The sequence below is a fragment of the Eumetopias jubatus genome, unplaced genomic scaffold (genome assembly GCF_037043125.1).
Source record: "Eumetopias jubatus isolate StellerSeaLion01/CBP00866 unplaced genomic scaffold, mEumJub1_p1.0 scaffold_1, whole genome shotgun sequence".
NCBI classification, from domain to species: Eukaryota; Metazoa; Chordata; class Mammalia; order Carnivora; family Otariidae; genus Eumetopias; species Eumetopias jubatus.
In genome coordinates, this window is record NW_028274807.1 from 163541266 (window position 1) to 163555192 (window position 13927).

The 13927-nt window shown below is 44.0% G+C and overlaps 1 protein-coding gene and 1 pseudogene across 8 annotated transcripts in view; one reads left to right on the plus strand and one right to left on the minus strand.

Moving 5' to 3' along the window:
• Positions 1–786: 786 nt before the first annotated feature.
• LOC148165093 (uncharacterized) lies at positions 787–2265 on the minus strand (annotated as a pseudogene).
• The window catches only part of NR2C2 (nuclear receptor subfamily 2 group C member 2), a 93764-nt gene continuing 81011 nt past the window's right edge, over positions 1175–13927 (plus strand). For 7 of the 8 annotated variants that reach the window (XR_003608899.2, XR_003608896.2, XR_003608894.2 and 4 more), the window contains exon 1: positions 1246–1326. The gene's annotated coding sequence lies outside the window, so the exon portion shown is untranslated. Of the gene's footprint in view, positions 1327–13927 lie in introns of all 8 variants that reach the window. The other variant, XR_003608900.2, reaches the window with a different exon arrangement.

A 13927-nucleotide genomic window follows, 5' to 3' on the forward strand; every position in this document is an offset into this window, starting at 1 on the left:
TGGGGTCAGCCTGATCAAAGCACAAATGTTTAAGAAAAAAGGTTAACCCATCCATCTTGGGATCAGTATTTATTCATAACAAACAAGAAAAATGCAAGAAAAAAAATCAATTAGCAAGGAATCTTCCTCCTACAAAGCATGACGATCAAGGAAGAGTCTAACCAAAACATTTCGGGGCATCTAGGAAAAATAAGTGGTCCACATCTCCCAAAGCAAGTCAAAACCACGACTTAAAAAGAGAGAAATATCTAAAGAAAACCTACAACCCAAAATTCCTAAGACCAAGAGAAGCAATTTTGCAGTTGTTTTACACACACTTATGTATCACTGTTCACTAGTTCCAAAGAGCGGGGAGAGTGGAGAGGACTTAAGATTTGGGTCACGTGTTCACTAAAAGACCATAAATAACAGGTGTTGGACGATTTCAAAACTTTACCTAATACTGCCAGAAGCTGGCGACCTTTAAAACCCAAATAAAAACCATCCGTAAAGAGTAGGGCACAAACAATTCAATACCCACCAATAAACCACCCACTTAACCTACAGCCTCTCTGCTGGGAGACTGCTTCTTCAATCAACAGAGGCTTCAGCTCAGCGGGAGGCCGGGATGGAGGCTATCACAGGGAGAACACAGAAACCACCTAGCCTCGAGGAACTCGCGGTCCCCCAGGAGGCGCCGGCTTGCACCCGAATAACGGTGCGCCGCGTTCCCAGGGTTTTAAGACGACCAATCGGCCCTCTGCCCTGAAAACAGAGGCGTCCGCGCCATTGAAATTTCATTTTCGCCTAGCGGCTGTGCCAACCGAGTCCGGGGCAGAGGCTCCCCGGCCAGCAGGGCCGACACCAACTCCCGCCCGCTCGCCGCCGGGCCCGCGGGCCGCCGAGGGGCCGGATGGACCAGCGCCGGCCGCGGCGTTCCGGTGCGCGCGCGCGCCTCAGCCAATCGCGTGCTCGCCCGCCCCCCGCGGCCGCGGCGAGGCTGGCGCTGGGAAGAGGAAGAAGAACATTCGCCCTCCTCCTACCAGCGCGCGGGCGGCGGCGGCGGCGGCACCGGGGTCACGAACTCTGACCTTTCACTGACAAAAACAATAACAAACCCCCCCTTCCCCGCGACCCCGGCGGCGCCCCCGGGCCCGCCCCCGCCGCCCCCGCTCCCACCTCGGCGTCTCGTCTCTCGCCTGCTGCCCCGCGAGCCCACGGCCCCGGGGCTCCCGCCATCCGCCAACGCCGGGAGGCCGGCCTCCCCGCGCCCTGCCCTCCGCGTCGGGGGCCGCCCGCCGCAGACACGGGACCTGCTTCGAGGCTGCTTTGGCGCCAAATCCTGAGGTAAAATTGAAAAGGGGCCGGGGCGGGCTCGGGCCGGCGGCGGAGGGGGCGGGCCTGGCGCGCGGACATGGAGCCGCCGCGACGGCGGCTGAACCCGACCCTTTTACCTTTGCCACGGGGCGGCGGCGGCGGCGGCGGCGGCGCCGCCGCCGCCGGACGCTTTGCATAGTGGGCCGGGCCGCTTCCCTCCCCTCCCCGCCCGCGGCCGGGCGAAGAGAGCAGGCTCCCCCTGACCGGCCCGGCCGGCGCGAGGGTGGGGGCGGAGGGGGAATGGCCGCGGCCCCGCCTCACAGTTGGCCCTCCGCCAGCGCCGCCATTTTGTTCTCGATGGAGATGGCTCCGGCTGGGCCAGACTCCCCTCCTCCTCCCTTTTATCCTCCTCCTCCCTGCAGTCCCTCCTTCCCTGGTTCCCCGGCTCCTCGCCCCTCCGCTTCCCGCCCGCCGTTGGAGACCGCCGCGGCCCAACCGCCGTTTTTTCTGGAGGGAGGGTGGAGAAAAAGGAGGGAGGCGGGTGCGGGGCGCGACTTCGTGAGCGACAGCTGTCCCGACCAATTGATGCCCAGATAGGTGGGCTGGGACCTCTGGCTCCGACCCCCGAGGCTCTGTTGATTGGCTCGGGCGGGAGGGGGCGGCCCCCGCGGGGAGCGGGAGCCCAGGCAGGGCGGGAGCAGAGGCCGCGGCGCGGCGTGAGGCCGGGGCGGTGGGGGCGGGGCCGGGGGCGGGGCGCGCGGGGGCGCGGCCTGGGTTAAGAGTCTGGGGCGCTCGGGGACACCGCGAGGGGCCGGGCGGCTTCCCTTGGCCTGGAACGCGTCCTGAATGAGTGCGGTAGAACAATAGTAATAAAGGTGATGAAGCACCTTGAATCCATGGCGCTGGCTCGTGGGAAGGGCTTTTCGGAACCTGGACACCCGTCGGGGCTCCTGCCCGTGTTTTCGGCATGGCTGCGGGCGAATCCCTTCCGAGGCTCAATTTCCTGGACTGTAAAATGGGGAGAGATCGTTTTAGGGGCTCTAATCAGAAAATGGAGTCCAGGTTACTTTGTGAACCTCAAAGTAATGTAGAGATGGTGTTCCTGTTGAAAATGGGGTGTAGAGCCACCAGGAGTGGAAAGCTTAAGGGTATTGAGGGCTTGATAGAACAGAGATAAATCTGAAGTAATTCTCATTTGTTGATTAAATGGATATTTGCCTAGTTTGGGGCCCTGGAGGATACATCCAGAGAACCACCTAGACAAAGCCCCTGCCCTCCTAGAATTGGGAGTTGGGGTGAATAGACATTAAAGAGATGATTAAAGAGTGGTCAGTTTCATGAAAGAAATGAAATGAAACTGAGTGATGTGTTAAAGAAGGCCTGAGGAGACTGATTTAGATTGGATGTTCGGGAAAGGTGGTGATGTTTGAACTGAGGAACCCAAGGAAGGAATAGTGTTCTGGAGAGCGAGGCCCAGGAGGGAAAGTGTCTGGAGTGACTGAGAACAGGCCAGTTGTGGCTGGAAAGTGGTTGAAACTAGTTCATTGTCCTTTTTCCATAATCCCACTCTATCTCCAGGCTAAAGTCTGTGAAGTATGACAAAGGTAGTGGAGAACAAATCTTCAATGTAACAATAAAAAAGTAGACAAGGAAAATACAGCTATCAAGTGAATTGCTGATGTATTACATGACTGAGGGCGAAAGCATCAGAAAATCACTTTACTTCTAGATTCAAGTCTTTTGTTAGTCCCTTATATCCATCTTTAGTTCGTAAAGTATTTGCCAGGCCCCACTAATACCCTAGGCACTAGGTGACCAGTACGCTGATTGGTGTCCTCAATTAGGTGAATGTGGTTTTATACAGGTGAGTTCTGTTCTCCACCCACCCCCCGCATATGTACAAACACACATGTAAAATGGTTTAAGCAGCAGCTAAATAGTGTTGTGGTTAACAATGTCAAGATTTACCAGCTGTGTGACTTTGAATAATTTTCTTAACTTTTTTGAGCCTCAGTGTTTTCATCTGGACAATAATAGAACCTTTTTTCTAGAATTGATGATTAAATAAGTTAATGTAAATAAAGAGCTTAGAAAATTGCCTGACATACTCATAATTGGAGTTGTCATTATGAAGCACTAGTTGTCTGGTAAAGACATTGGACTAGTTAAGTGATATAAACAGTGAAATTTTTAGGCAGTGTGGTATAGGGGCAAAACACTGGATTAGAACACTGGGGTTCTAGTTTTAGCTCTTCTGCTTTTGGCTTGTCCCTTGGCATCCAGGCTGAAAGTTTATTTAGAAAACAAAGTAGTGGAAGTAAATAGTACTTACGAAAGTAAGGGTGCTTTACAATTTACAAAATTCCTTTAAAGGCATTATGTTGTTGAAGCCCCACCAGAACCCAAGTTATAGTAGAGGCCATTTGCCTGCCTCCTATTTTTTTTTTTAAGATTTTATTTATCTATTAGAGAGAGAACGAGAGATAGAGAGCATGAGAGGGAAGAGGGTCAGAGGGAGAAGCAGACTCCCTGCTGAGCAGGGAGCCCGATGTGGGACTCAATCCCGGGACTCCAGGATCATGACCCGAGCCGAAGGCAGTCGCTTAACCAACTGAGCCACCCAGGCGCCCCTGCCTGCCTCCTATTTTAAGACCTTTCTAAAAACTTACCATTTTCCTATCCTTGTACCCCTAGTTCCCTGTGCTCTAAACACAGTGGCCTGCCTTCGACTTCCATGAGGATGCGGCTTACCTTTACCCCAGGCCCTTTCAGGTGCTCTTCTCTTGGCCTGAAATCCTCGTATGCCTGCCCTTTCCCTCACATACCTCCCCCCTTGCTCCAGTCCTGCAGGTCTCAGCTCAAGCATCACTTCCTCAGGGACGTCCTCTCCGATGCCCACCGTTTGTCTAGATCAGATTCTTTTACTTTATATTGTGTTCTTTTTCCTTGTGAGCTTTATTTCACTTTTTAATTACACTCCTTATATGATTGATTGATATCTCTTCCCCTTACCATACTGTAAGCTTTGTGAGAGCAGGAATCATTTCACTCACCATTATGTTTCCAGCACTTAGCAGAGTGTCTAGTACTATTTGTTGAGTGAATGAATTGTTGATAACTTATGGTATCACTGATAACTAAGTTGCTGCTCCTTAATGGTGCCTTTTTATGTGGGCTTGCTTGGCATTCAGATAGCAGTGCCAGCAATAAAATGTCTGTTCAAGTATTTGGATGAATTTAGGAATTGGTCCCTCACAGATGTGGCTCTGCCTGGAGATATAAATATGAATAAAAGAACCCAGATTAATCTCTTTTTACCCACTTATATGTTGATTTGTGTTTTTTTAAGAGAAATAGATAATAATTGAGTTATAAGTTAAATTTAATTCATATGGAACTCATTAATAAATAGCCCAAATATAATCATGTCGTTTCTTTTAAGTGAAGAAACAAAGCATCCATGTGATTTTCTTGAAATTAAAAATGATGGTCTTTGTTTCTCTATCACAGAGGATCAAAGAACAGTAAAGAAGACTTTGGTGGGTTTGCAGGGAGTTGGGAGTTGAAAGTCTCTGTAGCCATTAATTTCAAATACTTATCTTTCCAACAATAATTTGAGTCATGCAGTGGAGTTACTGAAAATCACCTTTTAATTGCTTTACCAAGGTTAAAAGCAGATTTTTGTGATGTGTCAAGCTTCTGTGGAAAGTCTGGTAAATAGGACATTTTTGTAACATTTTTACTTAATTCTTTATTTTTGGATGTTTCTTTTCTATCCTGTTCAAGGATTTTTGGTATCACTTATTCAATTTAACACTTTTGATTCCTTGAACTAATTACTCAGGGTAAGGAAAGAACTGATAATTTAATGAAAAAGCTACATGTTTTATATCATTAAATTACTTATTTATTGCCTTCAACAGTTGTATTTATGGTGATCTTGAAGTTTTGTTGGAACATGCCTTAATAGAAAGAAGAAAAATCCTGTGTAATAACCTTACTTTATGAGGACTGGTGGGAAGTTTTCAGGTTTATTTCCAAGGAGTCAAGTGACAGTGCAGCATGTGTCTGGAACCTTGAATGGGTAGCCTCTTAGAGGCTTATACATTCCCCACTTGTCATATAGGGAGGGGTGAGCCAACATAGGGGCCAGGAGTAGGGGCCAGTTGTCCAAATGACTTAGAGAACAAGGTAGGTGGGCCTGTGTAGAGTAGCACCCCCCTCAGTGATAGCACTGAACCACTGGCCTCATGTATCTAGCTGTCTGAGTGTGACCTATTGAGGGCTCTCATTTGGAATTTTTATCTTTTGAGTTCTCTTACCTATGTGCCAAATGCTCCTTTAGTCCCAAAGCACCCCCTAAAGTAGATGCTGGTCCCTGTTAATCAATACCACTTAGGGAGAATCTGTGAAGAAATCCATCTTAAAGCTTATCAAGTCCAGCCTCACACCTGATCCAAAGCTCCCCAGCCAGAGTTAGTTCATCTCTCTTTACTTCATTACTGGTTGTGAGGAGCTTCAGTAGTGTTGACTTTTTCCCTCCACGTATGATTACCACCTTTAAGCTGATAGACACATTTGTGCTCCTGTCACACATTGTAAAAAATACGTTCTTCCTTATATGTTGGAGTTTGACTTGCCTTCAACCTGACATGCCTAAAGGCTGAGATCCCTCCCATCCTGCCATTCCTTCCCTGCATCACCTGTCACACTGCTGCCACCTGCTTCCCATGCGCTCCTCAGTGCCCTGAGTGCTAGAGAGTTTTAGATCAGCGATTCAGCTAGCATAGCTTATAGTGATGATGAGGGGGACTGAACAGAGAAGGTGAAAGCCCATATCAAGGCACTGGCGTGGGGCACGTTAGAAGGACAGTATGAGCAGATTCATGCCCCTGGCATCTGGAAATCTTAGAGTAGAAGGATGGGAGGTGAATTGTTTAAGATGCGAAAGGAATAGGCTAGCTCAGACACTCAACTCTCCTTTCTGATTCACCCCTAGACTCCAGGTAGCCTGTAAGGATGAAAGCCAACCTCAGGTGCACAGTGTGATGTTTAGAGACAATAAAAATTACCTCCTCCACTATAATAAGAGGCCTGAAGTCTTAATAGGTTAAACCTTTCATTCTTTATTGACAGTAACCCCAAAGATTTTAATTCCTGGAAATGTTAAAATTGTTGTAGAGAGAAGTTTCATTCCAAGCATAAACAGGGATATAGCTCTCTCCTGTTTGGATTAGTAGTAGGAGGTATGGGAGATATTGGGGCCTAGAATATTAAAGTGAGTGGGAGAAGTGAGAGGCTTGTGGGAGCAGACTCAAACTTGAAGGCTTCATGGCTTTACTGGAGCCACCTTACTTGCCTTTTTTTTTTAAAGATTTTATTTATTTGAGAGAGAGAGAGTGCGTGCGCCTGTGCGTGGGGTGGGGCAGAGGGAGAGGGAGAAGCTGACTCCCCTCTGAGCCGGGAGCCAGATGTGGGACTTGATCCCAGGACTCTGGGATCGAGACCTGGGCCGAAGGCAGATGCTTAACTGACTGAGCCACCCAAGCACCCTATTATTATTATTTTTTAAAGATTTTATTTATTTTAGAGAGAGAGACCGTGCGTGTGCACAGACATGAGCAACCCAGGGGAAGGGGGAGGAGCAGAGAGAGAGGGATAAGCAGACTCTGTGCTGAGCGCAGAGCCCAACGGGCTCCATCCCAGAACCCTGAGATCATGACCGGAGCCGAAACCAAGAGTTGCACGCTCAGCGAACTGAGCCACACAGGCACCCTACCTTATTTGCCTTTATTGTTCATGTATTGATAGAAGCTATGCAATAAAAAAGAAAAAAGAAAAATAATAATTATGGTTTCTTACCTGGCTGCTCACACATGCAACCTCAAGAACTCTAATAACTGCCTGCTTCTATGTGGCAAGCAGGTCTTGGCTGAGAAAGATAAACAACAAAGATTGGACAGCTCTTGGGAAGTCATACAATGCCAGCAGGCTTCATGATGCATTTGCCCCAGTAGTATTTATTGAACTTGAATCTAATTATTGTATTATTTGTGAAACATTTCAGAAACGCCATTTGTGTTGTCCTCATTCTTTTTCTCTCCCCCTGCTCCATTGCTTCTGTAATAATGCATGTTTTTACTAGGTTGATTAAGTGAATAGCCTGGAATTATTGAAAAATCACCTTTCACTAAGGTTAAAAGCACATATTGCAAAGTACATGCCAACCCTTGGCTGAAAAGTCTGGTAATTAGAATATATTTGTTGGGGTGCCTGGGTAGCTCAATCAGTTAACCATCCAACTCTTGGTCTCAGCTCAGGTCTTGATCTTAGGGTCATGAGTTCAAGCCCCATGTTGGGCTCCAAGCTGGGCATGAAGCCTACTTAAGAAAAAAAGTAGAATATATTTGTTGACTTATTTAATACAATACAGACACTTGAAATTTTAAATTTATAATATGTTTCTTTTCTGAAGAAGGAAGACAGTCGACTTTTTAAAATAGGAAAATTTTCAAATGAAGAAAAGGAAGGTAGCATTGCATCAAAAGGCATGTACAAGAATGTTCATAGGAACACTAGTTATAAGAGCTCCAGACTAGAAACAATCTGAATGTTCATCAGCTATAGAAAGGATACATAAATTATGGCATATCGGAATACTATACAACAATGAGAATGGATTAACTGTTGGAATCTATTGGATCCCCATATATATTGGAATACTATACAACAGGGAGAATGGATTAACTGTTGATGTTTATCCCAAAAATAATGAGCAAAAGAAGCCAGACACAAAAAAATGTATTACAGCTCAAAAACAAGCAAAACTAATCCATGGTAAAAGAAGTCAGGAGAGAGAAGGGAACTAAATGACGATGGGGGGTACAAGGGAAACTTTTGGGGGTGCTGGTAATGTTTTCTGATCTGAGTGGTGTGTACATGTGTGTTCACTTAGTGAAAATTCACTGAGGGTTTCATTTATGAATTGTGCACTTCTTATTTGCATATTGTACTTTAGTAAAAATTTTTACTTTAAGAAAAGATAGTAAAATTATCCTCATTATTTTAATCAAGTGATTATTAGATAGGTAAAATTTTAAGGGAAAAGTGTGTTCAAGTTCCAGAAGAACTGTCATGTTACTTACTATCTGAGTGGAGCCAGGTCAGAAATCTGTGAGTAATACTGAACATAAATCACATATTTTGGAATTAGTGGTATAAATGAGTTACTAAGTGATCTAGCTTATTGAGGTAAGCAGTTTGTTCCCTTAGATAATCAACTGGTCTGTCACTTCTTAAAATTGCCTCCTCTTCTGTTTTCTGGGAAACTATTTTGAAGGGCACTGTGGTATACAGGGAATGTTGTGATTTTAGAGGCAGAGAGGCCTTAGAATCTTAAGTCCATCTCTTACTAACTGGATGACTTGAAACAAGTTGATTAAAATTCTGAGTCTGTTTCTTCTATCTGTATTGGTGGAGCTAATAATACTTAGAAGGTATGTTAAGGGTTAAATGATGCCGAGTTTGATGTAAGGCATATAGTAGATGCTCAGAAAATCTATCCTGCTTTCCTTCCATCCTTCTATCCGTGGTTCAGAGTAATAGAAACAAAAGAGAGTGCATATAGCCTTTACAGTTGGGCCCTTGGTAAGGGATTTAATCACCCACAAGTGTATACATTATACATATACACATTATATACATTTAGGGGCAGTCTCATACAGAAAATTGTAGTGCTGCTCCCATAGAATAGGAACTCCGTGTAGATGAGAGTCACTTCTCTTCCCCACTCTTCATTCACTCCTCACCTCCCCTCCCCTCCCCATCACACATATACCATTGCTTTCTTATACTGCAGACTTGTAATATGAAGAAATAGGTTTCCTATGGAGGGCAGGAAATCATCTGACCTAGAAACTAAATAATCTTTAAGTCTAAATAATGTCAGGGTTTCTGATAAAAGGATATATATATCTGGGGGCTTCTGGGTGGCACAGTGGTTAGGCGTCTGACTCTTGGTTTTGGCTCAGGATCATGAGATCCAGCCAGGGTTGGGCTCCCTGCTCAACACGGAGTCTGCGTAAGACTCTCTCTCCCTCGACCTCTGCCCTCTTCCCTCTTCCCTCCCCACATGCACTCACTCTCTCGCTCTCAAATAAATAAATCTTAAAAAAAAAAAAAAAAAAGGTTGCATATCTGAACTTGAGGCATTCCAGTGAGCATGTTTTCTGTTGATGAACATTTATATTATACTCAATATGCCACTTGATTTCCATTTCCTGATTTCAGGTCTTGATTTAGGATTTCAAGTCTTCACCTGTGTATTTTTTAATTCTCTCTCAGGCAATCCAGATTCTTCAATTTTTATTTTCCCATGAGTATAAAAAGACTTCTGACAATCACAGCATAATAAAACTTAAACCAGATACCTCATACCTATCAAGAAGTTCTATACCCAGTAGTATTTTGCAAATAGTTACTACTATTTATTAATATAAATATATATAATAAATATACTATATATTACTAATAAGTTATATTCTTATTTTTAAATATTTGTGAGATGTATCCTAATTCAAGCCTTTCATTTTGCACAGGTGAATAATTTAACAATGAATTACAAATGCTGTGTGAGCATATTTTATATGTATGTGTATATTATATACACACACATTTCATGTGGTTCTTATGTCAGAATAAGAGACCTATTCCTAGTAATAATACACATTATACAGTTTGAATTTTTGCTTTCAAATTTCTTTGAGAAAGTGAAAGTGTCACCATATCCTTATACCAATAGTAGCTAGCATGTATTGCATGTCTACTATGTGCCAGGCACAGTATTAGGCTCTTGACTTACATATTTAAGATCTAATCTTCAGCCTTCACAGTAACCTCATGCAATATGATATCCAATCAGCTTAGTGTCAGAGCCTCAGAAACCTGATATATTTGTTTAAATGGAAAAATATCAAGACTAGATATTTTCAGTGTTATATAATCATGGGCCATGCACTGCATAAATATGGATGATGTGAATCAGTTATTGGGAAGGGTAAGGCAAGCTCACTCATTCCTGTCAGTGAAGACAGAGTTTCCTTGTCCCAGGACTTGTTTATTGTTATTTGAGACACTGGCTCCTAAACCTGCCCCTGTGGAAAGCATAGCTGGTCTATCCTGGCGACTGACTTCAGGTGTTCGCAGTGAGAGCCCAGTTTTCACTACAGTGGGGTCTGTAGCCCTGCTTGACTAAAAAACCCTGGTTGCCTCTTCAACTTCAGCCACAGCAACTTCTTCCTAGAAACATCGCCAAAGGCATGGGAAGCAAGGGCAAAAATGAACTATTGGGACCTCATCAAGATAAAAAGCTTTTGCACAGCAAGAGAAACAGTCAACAAAACCAAAAGACAACCGACAGAATGGGAAAAGATATTTGCAAATGACATATCAGATAAAGGGCTAGTATCCAAAATCTATAAAGAACTTCTTAAACTCAACACCCAAAGAACAAATGATCCAATCAAGAAATGGGCAGAAGACATGAACAGACATTTTTCCAAAGAAGACATCCAAATGGCCAACAGACACATGAAAAAGTGCTCACCATCGCTCGGCATCAGGGAAATCCAAATCAAAACCTCAATGAGATATCACCTCACACCAGTCAGAATGGCTAAAATTAACAAGTCAGGAAACGACAGATGTTGGCGGGGATGTGGAGAAAGGGGAACCCTCCTACACTGTTGGTGGGAATGCAAGCTGGTGCAGCCACTCTGGAAAGCAGTATGGAGGTTCTTCAAAAAGTTGAAAATAGAGCTACCGTATGATCTAGCAATTGCACTACTGGGTATTTACCCCAAAGATACAAATGTAGGGATCCAAAGGGGTATGTGCACCCCGATGTTTATAGCAGCAGTGTCCACAATAGCCAAACTGTGGAAAGAGCCAAGATGTCCATCGACAGATGAATGGATAAAGAAGATGTGGTGTATATATACAATGGAACATTATGCAGCTATCAAAAGGAATGAAATCTTGCCATTTGCAATGACGTGGATGGAACTGGAGAGTGTTATGCTGAGTGAAATAAGTCAATCAGAGAAAGACATGTATCATATGACCTCACTGATATGAGGAATTCTTAATCTCAGGAAACAAACAGGGTTGCTGGAGTGGTGGGGGGTGGGTGATAGACATTGGGGAGGGTATGTGCTATGGTGAACGCTGTGAATTGTGCAAGACTGTTGAATCACAGATCTGTACCTCTGAAACAAGTAATACATGATATGTTAAAAAAGAAAAAAAAGATAGCAGGAGGGGAAGAAAGAAGGGAAATCGGAGGGGCAGATGAACCATGAGAGACGATGGACTCTGAAAAACAAACTGAGGGTTTTAGAGGGGAGGGGGGTGGGAGGATGGGTTAGCCTCGTGATGGGTATTAAAGAGGGTACGTTCTGTGTGGAGCACTGGGTGTTATACGCAAATAATGAACAGTGGAACACTACATCAAAAACTAATGATGTAATGTATGGTGATTAACATAACAGTAATAAAAAAATGAAAAAAAAAAAAAACCCTGGTTGCAAAATTTGGTCAGCTCTACACTTTTTGTGAGCCTAGAAGAGTTGATTCAGAGTCACCATTGTGTTCTCTGTTTTTTGTTGTTAAAAGAGTGATATTGTTCTATTTGTATTTGAAAGGATTTATATTATAAAACCTACCACCACATAAGGCCAAGCAATAATAGTTTTACTTCCATCATTCTGTAGTCTGTATCACAGTTTTTTATTTATTTATTTGAAGATTTTATTTAAGAGAGAGAGACAGAGATAGCAAGAGAGAGCACAGGCAGGAGGGGAGGGAGAAGCAGGCTGTCCATGGAGCAGGGAGCCCGACACGGGGCTTGATCCTAGGACCCTGGGATCATGATCTGAGCCAAAGGCAGATGCTTAACCAGCTAAGCCACCCAGGCGCCCCAGTATCACAGTTTTATATGCTGTGCCCTGTTGTCATCTGTGTGCAGTACAGGAAAAACTCACTAGTTCAAGTTAAGTTTAAGACTCTGCCTTCATTCCTAGTCTTTCTAGCCACCACTTTCTAACTGCCTTCCCACATACAGTCTCTCCTTTTCCATCTCTCCACACTGTTGCCCAAAGGGGTTTTTGTTTTGTTTTGTTTTTTTAAGATCCAGATGTGATTGTTTCATTTCTCTGACAAACCTCTGGTAGTTCTCTCTTGTCAACAGTGTCAGCTTCTCTCTTCCCCTGACCTCTCCAGCAGTTTCCCACCTGATTGTCTGCTGTTCTTCGAATACGCCATTCTCCTTCATACCTGCCAGTTTGTATGAGCCGTTCCCTCTGCCTAGAACTCTCTCCCTGTCATCCCATTCCTTGCTTGCTAAATTTCCAGTCTTCCTTCAGGACCTAGTTTAAATAGCTCTTCTCCTAGGAACCTGTCATTGGCTCCCAGAGGCAGAGAGAAGCTTTTTCCTTTGGCTACTCATTGTAGCATTTACATTGTGTAGCTATTACAGGTTCCTTCTTAAGTTCTTCAGGGACAAGGACTTTTCTTCTCTTCCTCCTCCTCTTCCTTCTTTCTTCCTTTTTAGTTCACTGCCTAGTTCACAGCAGTTGCTTTAAAAGGTTTGGTTGTCTTGAATTTGATTAGTTTAAAACCACCATAGGAAAATACTCTGTAGTAGGTTTTTTTACTTAAGATACTTGGTCTTAACAGCTCTTCTGGCGACTAATCAGGCTCTTTTTCGGAAGCATTGTGCATGTGGGCAATCTTCAAGGGTTAAGGAGCTGAGCGGTCAAGCGCCAGCCCTTGAAGACCTCGGGTTTCTTTACCAAGAGCTACTTTAATGTTTTGTCCACAGTGGTTATTACTACAGTGCCTGGAGTATAGTGGCCACTCAGTAAGTGTTAGTTACTATCAGTATTATGCTTACTGTTAGCTCCACCAGCCAAGAATCACTAATGCTTTGTCTAATTTGTTGTATCCAGACAATAGATTGTTCTCTTTTTTCAGATCAAATGCAAAATTATATTATGCTAGTGAATATGGTTTTTCAAGCTACATGTAGACACAACCGACTGTCCCCTGGAGCTTCTCATTCTAGGGGGACACCCCTAATTGACAACCATTGCCCAGGACCCTTTCCAAAACACTCTACCCTTCCTTCTCACTGTGATCTTTCTGTCTCTAGGACTGCCTATGGCTGCAGTAGCAGTAAGAGAAGCTCTCATGTGAGAGTCTTACCCCCTGACATTATCTTTTTTTTCTGGGGTGCACTTGAGTTAAATGTTTTCCCTCACTTGACATTGCCTGAGGACTTCAGTTTGCTTCTTATATTGTGATATCCTAGGAGAAGCCTCTTTCTTATTTATATGTGAGGATAGGATATGGTTTGTGATAACATATTTTCAAAAATGATGGAAAATAATTTTCTGAAATAAGCCTCTCACCTGCTCTTGCTCAATTTAAATCTTTATTGAAAGCACTTGCTTTTCATAGTTTCTCTTTCATTTTCTCTCTCCCACTCTTATTCTCACTCTTTGTCTCTGCTTGTTTTTCCAGAAGGTGCACATTCCTCCTTGTTCATTTTAAGTAGCTTTGAAAGTTGCTGTTG